At 42.3% G+C, this 17,277-nt stretch overlaps 1 pseudogene; it reads right to left on the bottom strand.

The window, feature by feature from the left end:
* Window positions 1–3,751: 3,751 nt before the first annotated feature.
* On the bottom strand, window positions 3,752–5,562 carry LOC149262829 (18S ribosomal RNA; annotated as a pseudogene).
* Between the last annotated feature and the right edge of the window lie 11,715 nt (window positions 5,563–17,277).

The raw sequence follows: 17,277 nt of genomic DNA, 5'->3' as shown, positions 1-17,277 counted from the left end.
CTTGACAAAAATAAAGAGATACTGGTCAGAAATGACTGGGGAAAAATTGGGAGAACCTCAAAGCTTTAATGGTAGCAAGTCACTCTTGAACATGACACTTTTCCTCCGTACCACATCGGGTTGGGTTGTTTCATTTACCGGTCTCATCACCATGGTCTCGCCAAACCATCCACATTTGGGGTAATGCTACCGATCCATCGCATCAGTGTCGTTATATGTTCAAGAGATGTCGTTCAGAAAGAGTCAACCGTGTCCCATCCACTACCATACATCATCTTTCATCCTTTCATGACCGCCACCCTGAATCATATTTCACAGATTGTTTTCACCTCCATTAAAATCATTAGCTCCGTTCTGTGTCACTGATGTGGGATTCATTAAGGCCCTCCTTTGACGGATCGCTTCTTGTCAACTTCAGCTCATTATCCAAGAAGTTGATCTAGGAACAACCCCCCAGTACTTTGAAGCTTGCATGCCTCAATGGCAAGTTTCTCACTTCCGGCGACAGGTATACATCAATGACCTTCGACCAGAAGATTTTGCGTGGTGTTCGACGCCAAGTCCTATATTCACACCACGTGAATTGTACTACAGTACCTTGAGGGTCATTATCATTATCGGTGATTCCTCTCGCGCTTGTTAACGGTTTACATCATTGACCGGTAATCAAGCAATGTCTTTCCATGTTCGACTTCAGCACAATTCTCACATGGATTGACTTGTACTTAGAGTGAAGATCGAACGAGTTTGAAGACCCCGGATCTAGTTTCATCCATTTGGGCTGCGATATATATTCAGGAAATAAAGACATTGACATGTGCAGCAGATGATCATCCTACTCAAAGGATGATAATTTCAGCAGAGAATTATCAGTCTACCATCAGACGATTGTCTGTTCTATGTACAGGAAAATGTATTTATAAAGCTGAGCATGGGAATGCCCGCCTCAGCTAGATCATGAAAGCAGTATGAAAAATAATGTATTGTATTGTATCTTATTACAGGTCACCTCTCAACGATTGAATGAACTTTGGATCCTCCTGATAAAGCATTTCACCCGATAAACGACCTCATACTTTAGGGGGAAACTGTTATAGACATTTTTGTGCCTTACAACATGAAGCATGAAATGTCCATAATCTAAGGGATCCAAAGTCCCTAAACATGTTGTTCCTACCCCTAGAGGAACAAGGTCAGCAAACCACAGCACTGAATAACAGTTCTCCACCTGAAAACACTCAAAAACAAGGCAATTATGGATCATGTCAACTGCTCCACTGAGCATCTGCGCTGAATTTCAACTGCTCCACTATCTACCTACGCTGAATGTCAACTGCAAAGAAGGCTACCTGCGCTGGGCGAGTTGGGACATGTGGCACAGTCATTCCTCAAGGTGTCAATGCCCAGGAAGCTTCCAAATGACACTTGGATCAAGGAATTCGACTGGTGATGAGTAAGAGGTTCTAGATCTCCAAGTGGAAGCAAGAACCTCCAAGTGGACTCAAGAACTGAAGAATAACTGAAGTGAGAGAGGACACTAGTCAGCTTCATGCCAACCTCAAGCTGACTCATCCTTTCTCCAAAAATCCTATATATAGATCTCTCTCATGAGGTCTAGGGAGGCTGGAATCTTGTGAATGTAAAGAATTGTTGTTGGTTTGAGTTTAGAACTATTGGGTGATTTGCTTTGAAGGAGGTGAAAAGGAGATTTCTTTCTGCTGGGAAGGTGATGCTGGATTGGGCCTCTTATGGTTGTATCACTTCCTGAACTTTACTTCTTCCGTTAATAAAGCATTTGAGGTTCTTCTATATGCATGTGTTTCAATGGTGTATTGTTATACTTGTGTATTTGATTTATTCTAATCCTTGAATCAATTATGAATGTATGCTTCTTGTAGTTTCCCTCTCTTGCCATTTTGCAGGATCTTGGTGTAGCTGGGCCAGTGAAAGAGCAAAGAGCTGGGAGCAAGCAGCAAGGAGAGAAGATTGGATCAACCATTAGAGAAAGGCATCGGTTAGTGGATCTCTTTCTCCCCTATTTTACTTTCATAAAGAAGAAATCTTAGATAGCTTTGCTTTGATTGTTGCTGAGGTACTATCACCCTTAGAGTGGGATAGGGTCATTCCGTATTGGATACTTTTCCCAACAACAAGACAGCATGGAATACAAAAACCTCCTTTATTTTCATAAAATGTGTCATGGATGAGAAGATAAAGGCTTTGTCCCACATGCTAATTTTTAAAGATCCTAAACCTAAAAACCAGGAAACATGTTCCCTATTTTCTAGGGTTTATCATCAACAATAAGGTGACAACATGGGATGCTTCATCAAATTCGACCTCATGAGGTTGCAGCTGTCAAATAATGCATTCAATCTTTAGTTAAGGTGGTTTAGTCATAACAAGGAGTTGTACTCCTAATTGTATTAGGACTCTAAGACTACTAGTTAGCTGTCAAATGCATTTAAAGGTTTGTTTTATGGTTAGAATAGATGTCACTCATAGAAAATTCGAATTCTCTTGATGAGGGATGAGGGAATCCATGTTGTAAATGCTATATATAAAGCAAGAGGTCGAATTAGCAAGAGGTTGGAGACTTTTTAACTCAGCTACTGCTCTATGTGTAGACTGTGTATATTTTTAACCTAATGCAGAGTTTCTACTTAGACAACTCAAGATTCATGAAGAGTTATGTATGTTATTGTTTTGATGGCATCTTCCAGTAATTACATTGTAGTATTGTTTACTTATGATACTCAGAACTCATCAATGATGCTCTAACTTCCTTCATAGATAAACTAACCGTGTTTCACTATTTTATATTTGCACTTTTTCACTTGAACTCTTTAATGCCTTGACTTCCATGGTAGGTAGAATGTTTTGGCTTCACTACTAAGGATTCAAAGGGAGTTTTCAATGTCCTATTGTCTCATGGCTTTCCTCTTTCACTTACTTGCAGCGGTATGAGCACATGTTACTTAGAACTCATCAATGATGCTCTAACTTCCTTCATGTATTTATAAACTGTGTTTCCTTGCATTGTATCTTTGTTTTGTTGATGTATAAAAACTCTCTATGCCCTGAATTTCATGTTAAGCTGATCTTGCTGTGGTACTGAAACATACTTTGACTCCATAGGCCAATGGTAGACAACCTTCATCATTCAACCTATAAACATATAAAATCACAAACCATAGAGTTAGCCATCTATCCATATCTTTAATCAATATCATTAACCCTTTGAGAAAGCCCTCTCAGGTTGAGGAGGCTAAGCCTTAGCTAAAATATTGGTTTGAAATAGTTACACTGAGATAGTCTAATCAGTAGCCTATCAAGGTCCTATTTTGGTGATAACACCATCTATGGAGGCCCACACCATTGGCCCATGCCTTCTGACGAACAAAATATCGAGCATCGCCGCTACGATGAGTATAAATTTATCCATCATATTGCGCAAGCACCTCAACTACAACAATCTTGCCCTGCTGAACAGATCATCAGAGAGGGCTCCTAAGAAACAATCTTTCAAACCCCCTACAGAAACAAATTGGGTGAAAGAAAAAAAAAGGATGGGTGGGACAAGCATAAGCATGGCTTGCAAGCACAAATGAAAAAACAAGCGCAACATCTAGACAAGTAACCAACAATGTTCTCGCCAAACACCAAACCCACTCCCCTAGAGACACACCACACAAGCGCACATTGCAATCGAAACCCACCTGACTCGAACCAAAAAGAAAAGCCCTACAACCAATGATCCTACCTCAGGTTCACTTATGGTAACCTTGTTACGACTTCTCCTTCCTCTAAATGATAAGGTTCAATGAACTTCTCATGACGTCGACGACAATGAACCACCATCGTCGACACAATCTGAACACTTCACTAAGTCATTCAATCCGTAGGAGAGAAGGACAATGTGTACAAAGGGTAGGGACATAGTCAACATGAGTTTATGACATGCGCTTACTAGGAATTCCTTATTGAAGACCAATAATTACAATGGTCTATCCCCATCACGATGCAATTTGAGAAGATTTCCTGATCCTTTCAAACCATGAAGAAAAACTCATTGGTTGTATTAGTGTAGCAAAGGTGTGGTCCAGAACATCTAAGGGCATCACAAAACTATTATTGCCTCAAACTTCCATGGCCTAAATGGCCAGAGTCCCTTTAATAAGCTTTCCACGAAGGGGAACCTCCACGTAGCTAGTTAACAAGCTGAGGTCTCGTTAGTTATCAAAATTAACCAGACAAATCACTCCACCAACTATGAATGGCCATGCACCACCACCCATAGAATCAAGAAAGAGCTCTTAATATGTCAATGCTTACTATGCTTGGACCTGGTATGTTTCCCTGTGTTGAGTCAAATTAAGCCACAACCTCCACTCCTGGTGGTGCCCTTTTATCAATTCCTTTAAGTTTCAGTCTTGCGACCATACTTCCCCAGAACCCAAGCTCTCTGATTTCTCAAAAGGTGGTGGCAGAGTCCTTAGAGCAACATCTGTTGATCCCTGGTCGGCATCATTTATGGTTGAGACTAGGATGGTATGTGATCATCTTCGAGCCCCTAAATTTCATTCTTGATTAATGAAAACATTCTTGGAAAATGCTTTCATAGTGGTCCCTCTTTCATAAATCCAAGAATTTCACCTCTGACAATGAAATACAAATGCCCCTGACATTCCCTATTAATCATTACTCTGACCTTGAAGGCCAATGCAATAGGACCAGAATCCTATCACGTTATTCCATGCTAATCCATTCAAAGCATAAGCTTGCTTTGAGCACTCTAATTTTTTCAAATTTACAGTGTCAGAGCCCTGACCTAGCCAATTAAGGCCAGGAGCATGCTTCCGACAAAAGGGACAGAAGGGCAGGTGCACACTGATTAGGCAGACTGACATTTATGACCCAAGATCCAACTAGGAGCTTTTTAATTGCAACAACTTAAATATACACTATTGGAACTGGAATTATTGTGACTGTTGGCACCAGAATTTCCCTCCAATGGATCCTCGTTAACGTATTAGATTGTACACATTCCAATTATTAGAATCGATGAGCCCAGTATTGTTATTTATTGTCACTACCTCCCCATGTCAGGATTGGGTAATTTGCACACCTACTGCCTACCTTGGATGTGGTAGTCATTTCTTAGGCTCCCTCTCCGGAATCAAACCCTCATTCTCTGTCACCCATCACCACCATGGTAGGCCTCTATCATACCTTCAAAATTTGATAGGGTATAAATTTGAATGAACCATCACTAGCACAAGTGTTGTGTGGTCCGTCGAGTTATCATGATTCAGCGAAAAAGCGAGCAAGCCCGTGCCAAACTTTTATATAAAAAATGCATCCCTTCCAAAGAGTCAGGACTTGGTGCACGTATTAGCTCTAGAATTACTATGGTTATCTGAGTAGTATGGTACCATCAAAAAAACTATAATTGATTTAATGAGCCATCTATAGTTGCACAGTCTGAATTAGTTTGTGCTTAGACATGCATGGCTTAATCTTTGAGACAAGCATATGACTACTGGCAGGATCAACTAGGTAGCACCCTCCCACTTCAAAATGAATTCCGAGCCCTCTCTTATGAAGATCCAACCAGAACGCCCATCAAGTCAAAGAGATATTAAAATATCATGTAAAACTTTTATGCCTTACACCTCTTGCATCCCAAGAAGGAAACACACACAACATGCCAAGGACATGGTGAACAAATGGGTAGACCTGCCGAGTCACAACACACCAAGGCCACTTTGGAGTTTGCAAACATGCCTCAACCAACAAGAAAATGAGCGATCACTCACCCACTCCCTTAGAAATGCCTCCAAAAACCTCCATGCCCCACACTGAGGCCACCTAGGAGTCCACTCGGACAGGAGCAACGGTGGACCTCGATCTCTCGATCGCCTACGGTAACCTTGATGTAAAGGAAATAAATGGAGAATGACCAACCACGCAACCTCTATATTATAAATGAGCCCAAACCCTCCTCACTGTGCACCGAGGACACCTAAGAGTCCACTCGGATAGCAGCAACGGTAGACCTCGATCTCCCGATCGATTGCGGTAGCTTGAATGTGAAGGAAAACGAAGCAAATAAAAAGAGGATGACCAACCATAAATCCTATGTTAGAGAGGCCATATAAACCTCCTTGCCCCACATTGATGCGACCTAGGAGTCCACCCAGACAATAATAATAGTGGACCTCGATTAGATGATCACCTGTGGTAGCCTCGATGCAAAGGCAAAGAAAGGAAATAATACAAGACAAACTAAGCCTGCAACCTTCCTTAGAAATTCCCACCAACCCTCCCCTCCCCACACAAAGACCACCTTGCAGTCCACCCGGATAGCAGCAATGATGGACCTTGATCACATGATCTCCTATGGCAGCCTCAATGCAAAGGCAAAGGAAGGAAATGAAACAGGACTGACTGAGCCCACAACCTCTCTTAAAAATGCCCCCCGACCCTCCCTGCCTTGCACTAAGGCCACCTAGGTGTCCACCGAGACAGCAGCAAAGGCAGAACTCGATCACTTAACCGCCTACAATAACCATGCTATGAAGGAAAACAAAGAAAATAAATGCAAATCAAGAGGCTCGCTACACAATATAAGAACATATCCAAATAGGAGGAGGGATCAAATAGCTCTGCACCCCATACACCCTATGTATAAGCAACCTAAGAGATTTCCCACAATTTTTCCAACTGGAAAATGAATGCCTTTCACCTACGGCCACCTCCACACAATGGAGGGAGGTTGAAGTGTTCCAGCTTGAAATCCTTCTTCAATATATCCCCCACCATCGACATAGCAAGCCTCCTCCCCATTGGACCACGATCGTATACACAATTGAAACAACAAATACCCATAAACGTTGTGACTTAACATTTCTAGCCACAAAAGTATACCATGAACGCAAGATGCAAGGCAAAAGCCTACCACTCGATCAAACATATGGGCCACCACATCTATCAAAACCTCAAAGCCAATGCAATCACAGATGATGTGCACTTTGAAAGGAATGCCAACCCTTAACTTTACAATAAGGAGAACAACTCAGATCGCCCAATGGAAAAAGAGAGTAAGAGGGATGGGTAGGTGGTTTATAACCAAAACCCTTCCACGTTCTTCTTAAATGTATGCATCTCAACTGACAATGCCAACACAGAAATAGTATAAGCATAAGAAACCAGCACCATAAAAAGTCGAACATTGAAGAGGCTAGCCATCACAGGGAGCCACACCACAACAACCCATAAAACTCTGAGAACTTAGAGAAGAAGGGGAATTGTTCACATATGCCTCCTAGGAAAAGCATGGCCAACATTATCGCTCATGTGCTACTAAGTGCGTATGGAGAGAAGATGAAAATTGGCTTCCCTACAAATGACCCAAGGCCATTCTTCAAGGAAACCCAAAAAAGCAACTCAATTACCAACCCACCTTTCACATGAAAATCAAACCCCTCCCCACCAAATAGGGAGGAGGTGAAAAATATAATGAGTAGCCAATTTCAAGGGAGCCACACATGGCTACCTAGCCCAATCAAAAGTTTCTATTCGAAACAGCCGAGGGGCACAATAGTGACATAGTCATGATGGAGTTTTGGGGCTTCCATCTGGGACCACAACAACGAAGGAACAAAGGAGCGTTGAACAAACTTATCATTTTTATCATTCAGATGGGAAAAATGGATAGGGATGAGCATTGGCCAACATTACCACTCATATGCTGGCGAGTGGGGATGGAGAGAAGATGAAAATTGGCCACCCTACAAATTACCCAAGGCCATCGTTCAGGGAAACTTGAAAAAACAACTCAATTACCAACCCAACTTTCAAATGAAAAGAAAACCTATCACTCTTATCATCTAGATGCGAATGAGGGACCAGGACGAGCCAGGGTGCAACACCACAACAACCCATACAACTCCAAGAACTTAGAGAGAAAAAGGGGAATTGTTCACATATGCCTCCCAGGATGAGCATGGCCAACATTACCTCTCATGTGCTACCGAGTGGGGATGGAGAGAAGATGAAAATCGGCCACCCTACAAATGACCCAAGTCCATTCTTTAGGAAAACCTGTAAAACAATTCAGTTACTAACCCACATTTCACACAAAAATCAAACCTACCACTTGTATCATTTGGATGGGCATGAGGGACTAGGACGAGCTAGGGAGCCACACCATAATAGCCCATACAAGTCAAAGAACTTAGAGAGCAAAAGGGGAATTGTTCACATATGCCTCCCAGGACGATCATGGCCAACATTATCGCTCATGTCCCATTGCGTGGGGATGTAGACAAGATGAAAATTGGCCACCCTACTAATGACCCAAGGCTATTCTTCAAGAAAACCCAAAAAAACAACTCAATTACCAACCCACCTTTCACACGAAAAGCTGAGCGAGGGACCAAGATGAGCATGGCCAACATTACCACTCGTGTGCTACCGAGTGGGGTGTGATGCAAGCAAGTTCCCTTTCCAAACAGAGGCAAACCCTCTAGCCATCAAGTGGGTCTAGTCACAGCAAGAAAAATATCAAATTAAATTCCCTTAGATAGTTAATGTGATGAAGTCCTACCTTCAAATCCTCGTTTAATGAAGTTCCTGTTGTGTTGCTCCAACTCTCATTCTAATAACGTTTTTTCATGAAACAACATATAGAGAACAACAACAAACATAATAGAATAAAACAAAAATGATCTACTGAAAGGGTCAAGGAACTTCAAGCTATCATTATGAAATTATGACATAAGATATAGGAAATAAACCATTGATATGTATTAATATGAACTGAAGTAAAATTTACAACCATGCCTTGACATTGTAGGTCTCCTTGAAGGGTCCTATCAGCATGTCTCTGCAAGCATTTGCCCATGAATTGTCTACCAAGAGGATGAATAACTCTCTCTCCTACCCAAAAGGAAAAATTATGATGCTAGAACACTCATACAACCAAGCCGAATCCACATAAAACTATCCCAGGCTAAGTTACATAAGAGGCTACTTCCAAACTCTAAAACCTACTCTCTCTAACTTCAAATTCAACTACTGGCTACCACTAGTAGATCTCATTCATGAAGGAGAAATTTATAAGAGGAGGAGCCTCCATAAGAGATGGGAGAAAGAGCTTATCCCTTTGGGAGGTTGCACAAAAGGTGAAACAACCATCCCAAAGGAGACAACCAAGCTCATCTGATCCAACAACAAACCCTAGGACCTCCCATTGAAAACTTGTTAAAACAAGCTCGCCAAAATAGCTCGTCACGAGTGAAACATAGGGACAGAGCGATGACATTGCTAGGCTTAGTTCAATCTTAGCCATCTTTGTGGGTGAAATAACTGATCACTCGTGACGACCAAAAGACAGAGGTTAAAAAGTGTTTGCCTCAGGAGTAGTGAACTGAGGTATTCTTCCTAATATGACAAGGAAGACACTGACACATATTTTGCAACATGACACAGATGTCAATAACACAGACTGACAGTGTCCAGGATCAGGGAATGTGGGGTCGGTGAAAAAATATTGTGTAACAATGGGGACAGACCATTGCAATTATTGGTCTTCAACGAGGAATTCCTAGTAAGTGTGTGTCATAAACTCATGTTGACTACGGCCCTACCCCTTGTACACATTGCCCGTCACTCCTATTGATTAAATGATTCGATGAAGTGTTCAGATTGCGTCGACAGTGGTGGTTCGCCGCCTTTGACATCATGAGAAGTTAATTGAAACCTATCATTTAAAGGAAGGAGAATTCGTCACAAGGTTAGCGTAGGTGAAACCCCAGTAAAATCATTGATAGTAGGGGTTTTCTTTTTTGGTTCGGGTCAGGTGGGTTTCAATTGCAATGTGGGCCCGTGTGGTGTGTCTCTAGGGGAGTGATTTTGGAGTTTGGTGGGAACATTGTTGGTTGCTTGTCTTGACGTCACACTTGTTTTTTCATTTGTGCTTGCAAGCCATGCTTGTTCTTGTCCCACCCATCCATTGTTTTTCTTTCCCCCAATATGTTTCTGTAGGGCAGTTCAAAAGCTTGTTTCTTGGGAGCCCTCTCCAACGATCTGTTTGGAGGGGCATGGTTCTTGTAGTTGAGGTGCTTGGCCAATATTATGGATACATTTAGACTTATTTGTAATATCAGTGCTTGGTATTTTGTTTGTTGGAAGGAATGGGCCAAGGGTGCAGGCCTCCATAGTTGGGGTTCTCTTCAAAAGGTGGTGGTGTTTTATGTGTTGCTTGGGTGAGATTTTTTGCTGGTGGTTGGGTAAAGGGAATGGTTGCACATGCACTTCATACCTCAAACCTTCCATGAGGGGAAATTGTCGAGGTGGGGTCAATATGGGATGGATGAAGAGGGGTTCAACCGATGGCCACCCTAGTCCTCTCAATGGTTGCATGATATGCCCTCATGGAAGGCTTGGGTGTCCAGGTAATGAAAAACCCCTCCCTCGGTTTGAGCTCCATCGAGATCGCAATTTTTCTCACTAATGGGCATGAGGTGGAATTCTTATCTCATGCCTTTTCCATCAAGGGAATTCCTTTTCATCTCATGAGCGAATCCCCTTCTAAGGAAGGAAGTAGCGTGTTCTATCTTTGTTTCTCCCTTTGGATTGTGGGTTCTTTGTGACACTTGGTCATTTCTTGGTTTCAAGGTGTGCACTTTGTGGACATCCCTCTCTTTAGTGGCTGTTGGATAGGTAAATCCCCTCTGCGGACAGAGGCGATCCCACTAGCCTATAACAGAACTAGGCACAATCAAACCATGCAGCTATGCAAGTTCCTAGTTATGCATCAAAGGTGAATCAAGAAGACCAACCTGGAGTCCAACGCTATGATTGAAGCAGAGTTGATATCCCCGCTCCCTCGCCCCAGCAGATCATAAACGAACACCTGCACAAGCAAAGGAAGAGACAGATACCAACATAAAAGCTACCAAGGCACAACTGTATTTCAGTCAGAAAGGAAATAAATCAACACATCACCATAATAGACAATGAGATTGGAACTATAATAGCAGTCGCTCATCAATTAATAATAAATAGGAAAAGTTACAACCATTGTTCTGACGTTGACCCTCTCCTGGCTGGGCGAGTAACTATATGTGTCTTGCAATGCATCTCTTCTCCGGCAGCATAACCTCTCTAGCACTCACTAGCATTCCTCCAAGAACTCAAGAACTCAACATCTAGCACTCCATGGCTAACCATTATCACTAGCTTGTCAAATGCATAAGGACAAGCTTATATAGATGAAGAAGGGAGGAGGATACGATGAACCGAGACACCTTTTGTGGATTAACATTATCCTCAAAAGCCATTAAATATGGATATAGGATAAAGCTTGAAAAAAGACTGATTTTTTATCCTCAGAAAAGCTCCATGTAATGAAGGAAACAACAGTTGGACGTGTGTTAAGGCAAAAAGCATGACCAAACTTGGTTGGCGCGACTGCTGCTCTAAGACAGAGCACCAATAGTCGCGCCCTCTTTTGAGGATCTCCATGATTGGCGCGGGTAAGATACTGTGGACTTGCGCCAATGAAAAAAGAGCACTTTTCAGGGATAATCTGTAGGAGGTGTCTTCAGGGAACATGAAGTGCATACTCAGGGGAACATAATGCAAGTGTTTTTAGACTTTGTCACTTCTTATAACTCTCAGGATGAGTCCTCCAAGGTACGACAAGAGGAGTAACAGGGATGGTGACAAATTACTGTGTAACAGATGCCCCCTAAAGCATGAAGTCCGAGAGGTGGAGAGGGGTGAAATTCTTTACAAGAACACACATAAGAACACATATAGTTATTGCCGCCGAGGATCTGTATTAAGAGACATGACTGATAGTTCAATTACATGATGTACATGGTATGGTCGCAACCATCCATAAGAGAGTACATAAATAATCTAGATCCATAGTATGGACGCAGCCATCTGGTTAGGATCAATGAAATGACTCAGGTATGGTCGCATCCATCCAGTGAATGAGTCAAGTATCAAGAATCACACCTGGATTACAACAGACACAATCCAGGGTCTTGCGCTCCATCTCGACCCGAACAAGAGTACAAATTCAAGAATGTGAATATATTAGCTGAAGTCGAACATGCATGAACATTGTCTGATTACCAGTCAATAGTGGAAACTGTTAACAGACGCGAGAGGTACCACCAATAATGACAATGGTCCTCAAGGTACTATGGGTACAATCTACAGCGCGTGAATTAATGATCTGAAGTCGAACGCCCGTAGAATCATTCGATCGGAGGCCAATAATGAAAACCTCACGTCGAACACGAAGAACCTGCCATTGAGGCATGCAGGCTCCAAGGCACCGGAAGGGAGTCTCTAGATCAACTTCCTGGATAATGAGTTGAAGTCGACAGGGAGTGAACTTGATCAAAGGTGGGCCATAATGTTTCCCACATCATCGACACGAGACAGAGAGATAATGTTGTGAATCAAGATTGTACGAACTATCAGAGGGAGGTTGTTTCTTTGCAGGGGTCAACTTCTCTTGAACATATCGGCGACACATTAACGGAATTGGCAGTATTCGACATCAATGTATCAAAGGTCATGATGACGAGGCAATGAATGGATGAGAGGTCAAATAAGGTACCCAAGTCCATGGAAGCAAGTGAAAGATATGAGATGAGATATTCCCACCCTGGACACGAAAGAAGAAAAGTGCCATGTTCAAGAGCGACATACTGCCGTCCCGGTAATAATTATGGTTCAAAAAATTTTATTTTCCCCCCGCCACTTCTAGCGAGTACCCCAGTTATTTTTAACAAGCTTGATGGGGATAGCATATGCTTGTGTTGTGACAAAATCCAATGTCATTAAGTTTTAACAAGTCTGACAAAGGAATAACTCGGCGTCTTTTCACGTTTAGAGAGTTTGAAAAGACAACAGAAAAGGAAACTCCAGGGGTGTCCTTTTTCGTAAAGTTGTGTCTCTCGGGCCCGAAAAAGTATAAAATAATACCCGAAAGAACCGCCCGATCATTATGATCAAGGAGTACTTTTCATAATTAGTGATTTCGACCTGAAAAAGTAACAAAGCGGTCAAAACCACGTCGTTTCGTAACCATTAACGAGTTTGGAACGACAAAAACCCGGTAATCTTTTTATGTTTTAACGGTCGACAAAAAGAACTTAAAACGACCGCCCCTTATTACCATTTAACGAGTCAAGAGGAGCGACTCGGCAATCTTTTCCTCTTTAAATGGTCAGAAAAGAGCTGAAAGCGGACCTTCATTTTTATTTTCTTTATCGAGTCAAAAAGGAAAAATACTCGGCAATCTTTTCATATTTTACGAGTCAGAAAAGAGCGTAAAGGCGACTCGTCCTGAAGGAACGAGTGGTATAAAGGATAGCAAATGGTTCCGGTAATGGTGGAACTTACTCGAAACATGTAAAGGTTAAGAGGCCTGCTAATAAAACCACTCATCGTTGCGGTTCCTCAGGAAAGGAGAAACAACCATGTGAAAGCATATGATCGGCCAAAGAGATGGTGGCGATGGAATGAAACAACCAAGGCTCATCTAGCAGAATTTAGCAGATAAAAGGCAATCACGGGATGTAAATCAGGTATGGGTTCATTTTTACACAAGCTTGAACCATGGAGAACTTTGCTTGTTAAATTTTTTTTTGATGCATGCCCCCAGCATGATAATGCAAAATCGAGATACATGCCCCCTAAGCTTCATGGCATTCACGGAGTGAATGGAATGAAGGTTTAGTTGGAAAAACTCGATTTTGAAGGAGGATGCATGCCTCCGGGGGCCAGTCGCCGTCATCAGAATGACGGAGTAGAGGCTGGGGCATTTCCTGTGGAAATAAGACCATTTAGGAATGGTAGATGACTATATGTGAAGTGTGAACCAGGGAATGAAAGTTGGTCTATGACTTTGATCATCCTCCCTTCATGCGGAAAACACATCACTCTGAAGAGTGAGGACACAATAGCACGTATGCGATAAATATAGTCTCGTCCAAGGAGTAAATTGTAATCTAACAGACCTTGGACTACCATGACACCCATTTGGATAGTCTTCCCTTCTAACGTGATAGGTACATTGGGAAGAATTCCTAAAGGTCGAGTGATTTCTTGATGGAAACCTGTAAGGTTTCTCATCTCAGGCAGAAGCAGTGGGGAACCAAGTGCTTCCCAACCTGTTGAAGAAAGGATACTCACAGGAGATCCCTCATAAATAATTGTACCAGCCATAACCATGCGATAGACTTGGACTATAATTCGAAATGGTATGGAGGCTGGTAACCGAGGATTGACTAGTTGATCCCAATTGAAGGAAACAACTAGGTTGCTTGGAGGTGGGACTGGATAGACAGCCGAATATGATTCTGATGGACTTTCTTCCTGGTGCGAAGGAATGAGAGGGATGCTCACTTGATCATTAGAGTCTATGTTGATGAATAGAATTTGGACAGTGGGATCTTCATTCTTGGTAGTGATAGCATCATCTGAGGAGGTAACTTCTGAAGGCGAAACCGGGTCACTTGTAAGCCGGACCTTTTGACTTTTGTCTGGTTTGGATTCAGATGTAAGATCATCTAAGGCTGGAAGTTCTGAAAGCAAAACCGGGTCACTTGTAAGCTGGACCTTTTGACTTTTGTCTGGTTTAGATTCAAGTGTAAGATCATCTAAGGATGGAACCTCTGTAGGCAAAACCGAGTCACTTGTAAGCTGGACCTTTTGAAAGACCGGGTCAACTGTAATCTGGAACAGTGGACTTTCATTTGGTTTGGACTCAGGTGGTTCATCTTTGATGATAGAGTGGTGCGTAGATGATGAATATAAATCAACACTCGTTCCGACCAGGGACTGGTCTGGAGCAGGCGGAGCACAGGTAGGTTCAGGAAGAGAAAGCTGGACCAAAGAGGAATCATGTTTGATCACTTGGTTAGTGGAGAGATGATCTGCCGTTGTAAAAAGACACTGATATCCAGCGGGTAGTTGGGGTAAGGGAGCCGACAGACTTGTCAAAAGACGGGAAGTTTCATCCATAAGTGGACAAAGGCGAAGGAGATGATTACATTCACAAAGTCGACAAGGGAAACGAACCTTCCCTTTTCTGTTACCAACTAGTAAGGTATCGTCGATCTGCGACAACAAGGGGCGAGTCGGGTCACGGGACCATATATCTAGGATCCTGGGAATACCAGGACAATCAGAAAGAAAATGGTCCTCCTTGCATAATCGACAAGGAGACCGAACCTTCCGAGGAGGAGTAGAAGGTGGTTCCACTTTTGATAGTCTCGTGGTAGATACGACCTTTCCCTTAGGAGACTTCTTCTTTTTTGTCTTCTTCTTCTTCTTCTTAGCCACCTGGTTACTGAAATCCAGGGTTTCACCAGGCGAAGTAGAAGATGAGGACACGGCAACAGACGAAGAAGGGAAGGGGTCCACCTTAGAATCAACATGGTGTTGTTCGGGTGGAGGAGGTGGTGGTGGAACAGGAGTCATCACACTTGAGACCACCGAGTTTGAAAACAACCATACGGGTAAACCAATGGTCAACCCAGGCAAAGGCAATGTTGCGATATACTGAACACCGACATTTCCAACAGAAGGAAATGGACGAGGATTCCCATCAGGAGGAACACCATGGCCGGTAGGTGCTGGGAAGGCTGCCATTGAACGAGAAATAACCCTACTCAAACTAACGCAAACAAAATATAATTGGGTAATGTTATCGTGGCCAATAAATTTTAAGACACTGAACTTAACCTTTTCATTTTTTAAGAGTCAAGAAAAGGATAAAAGATGACTCTAGTCTCCTTCGAATATTTAATGAGCACGAAGTGACAAGACGCTCACAGGCACCTTTTCGTTTAGGGAGTCCGAAAAGGATCAAAAGTGACTGCTCTGGAATTCTAGGTAAAGGGTGTGCCAAACTTTTCGCAAAACCACAGAATACTTTTTAGGGTACGGGTGGTCGATATTCGTGAATGCTGTGTTCACTGCATTGTGAATCGTAGGGCGGCTGACACGGCTTCCTATGGATAAAGGCTTTATTCCTATAAGGGTCTCCCAATATATACTTGACGGTACGTGGGAGCACAGTCCGTATTGGCACCTATTGTTTCACCGTGGAGGAATCACCCAACCACTTGACGATAAACTACCAGGTTTAAAGACGCCGGAACACGTCTCTAACCTAGACCTCTAGAGTATTTGCGTTATGTTCCAATGCGTTGTTATGTTCATTGAGTTCATTTTAAAGTTTATCTTCGATTATGTTTCAGTTTTTGGTCCTACCGTATGTGATATCTCAAAAACTTCTTAAATGCAAACTATATGCCAAAATTATATCATTTGATTCGATGAATTCTATCTACAGGAGGGTGGAGATCTTTTCACAAACGAAATGATCACTCAACAAACAACAAAGATCCTAATGCAGCTAATAACAAGAAATGAAATTTTTTCTTTTTCTTTTTAATAGCAACAAATAACAATAAATGCTAACTACTATGATGCAAAAGATTTTTTGTTTTTCTTTCCTTTAAGATGGCATGATGCATTTGAACAAATTTTAAGAGATATGCACAATCCAAGTTCAGTCAATGAAATAGAACCAATTCTGAAACACCAAAATGAACCATGCAAGCAAGGAAAAACACAAAGACTTTCACTGAACCATGTAATCTAAGTTCGAATGAAGTCAAGTGAAATCCAAAGAGGCTAGAAGTGAATCACTCAGAGTATAGAAGATCAAGCTTTAACAAATCACTGGATAGGTGCAGAACACAACCAACAAGCTGACTGGATAATCAAAAGACCGAAATTTCCCACAGAAGGCTAGACATGCAAAGTCACTAGATGTCCTAGGGCTGAGATGAAAAGCAATAGAAATAGGCAAACAGCTGAAGGATAAAGGCTAAGACCAGTCAAGCAGAGGTTCGACACACTTCCAGAGGCTGTAAGAGATATAAAAAGAGACTGAAAGAGCTTTCCACCCACACACAGGCAAAATTTACAGGGCTGGCGCGACTGTCAGCCTGCAACTTGCGCTACCACAGGCTTGGCGCGAGTTTCTTTAGAGCAACATGCGCCAACTGGCGCGACTGTCAGAGTAATAACCGCGCCAATTAAGCTTGCCGGCTAGAAAAATAAATAATACGACCTCAGGTCGGGTTGGAAGTGCTCAGATGGGTCAAACAGTAAAGAATAACCTCAAAACTGACTCAGGAAGCTCATTCACTCAAGCAAGCAGAAGAAAAT

The sequence above is a fragment of the Pinus tabuliformis genome, chromosome 6 (genome assembly GCF_031772625.1).
Source record: "Pinus tabuliformis cultivar Carrire ecotype Pingquan chromosome 6, CPIR1, whole genome shotgun sequence".
NCBI lineage: Eukaryota > Viridiplantae > Streptophyta > Pinopsida > Pinales > Pinaceae > Pinus > Pinus tabuliformis.
The sequence above is the reverse complement of the archived record's forward strand: the minus strand, read 5'-3'. Positions and strand labels throughout refer to the sequence as shown.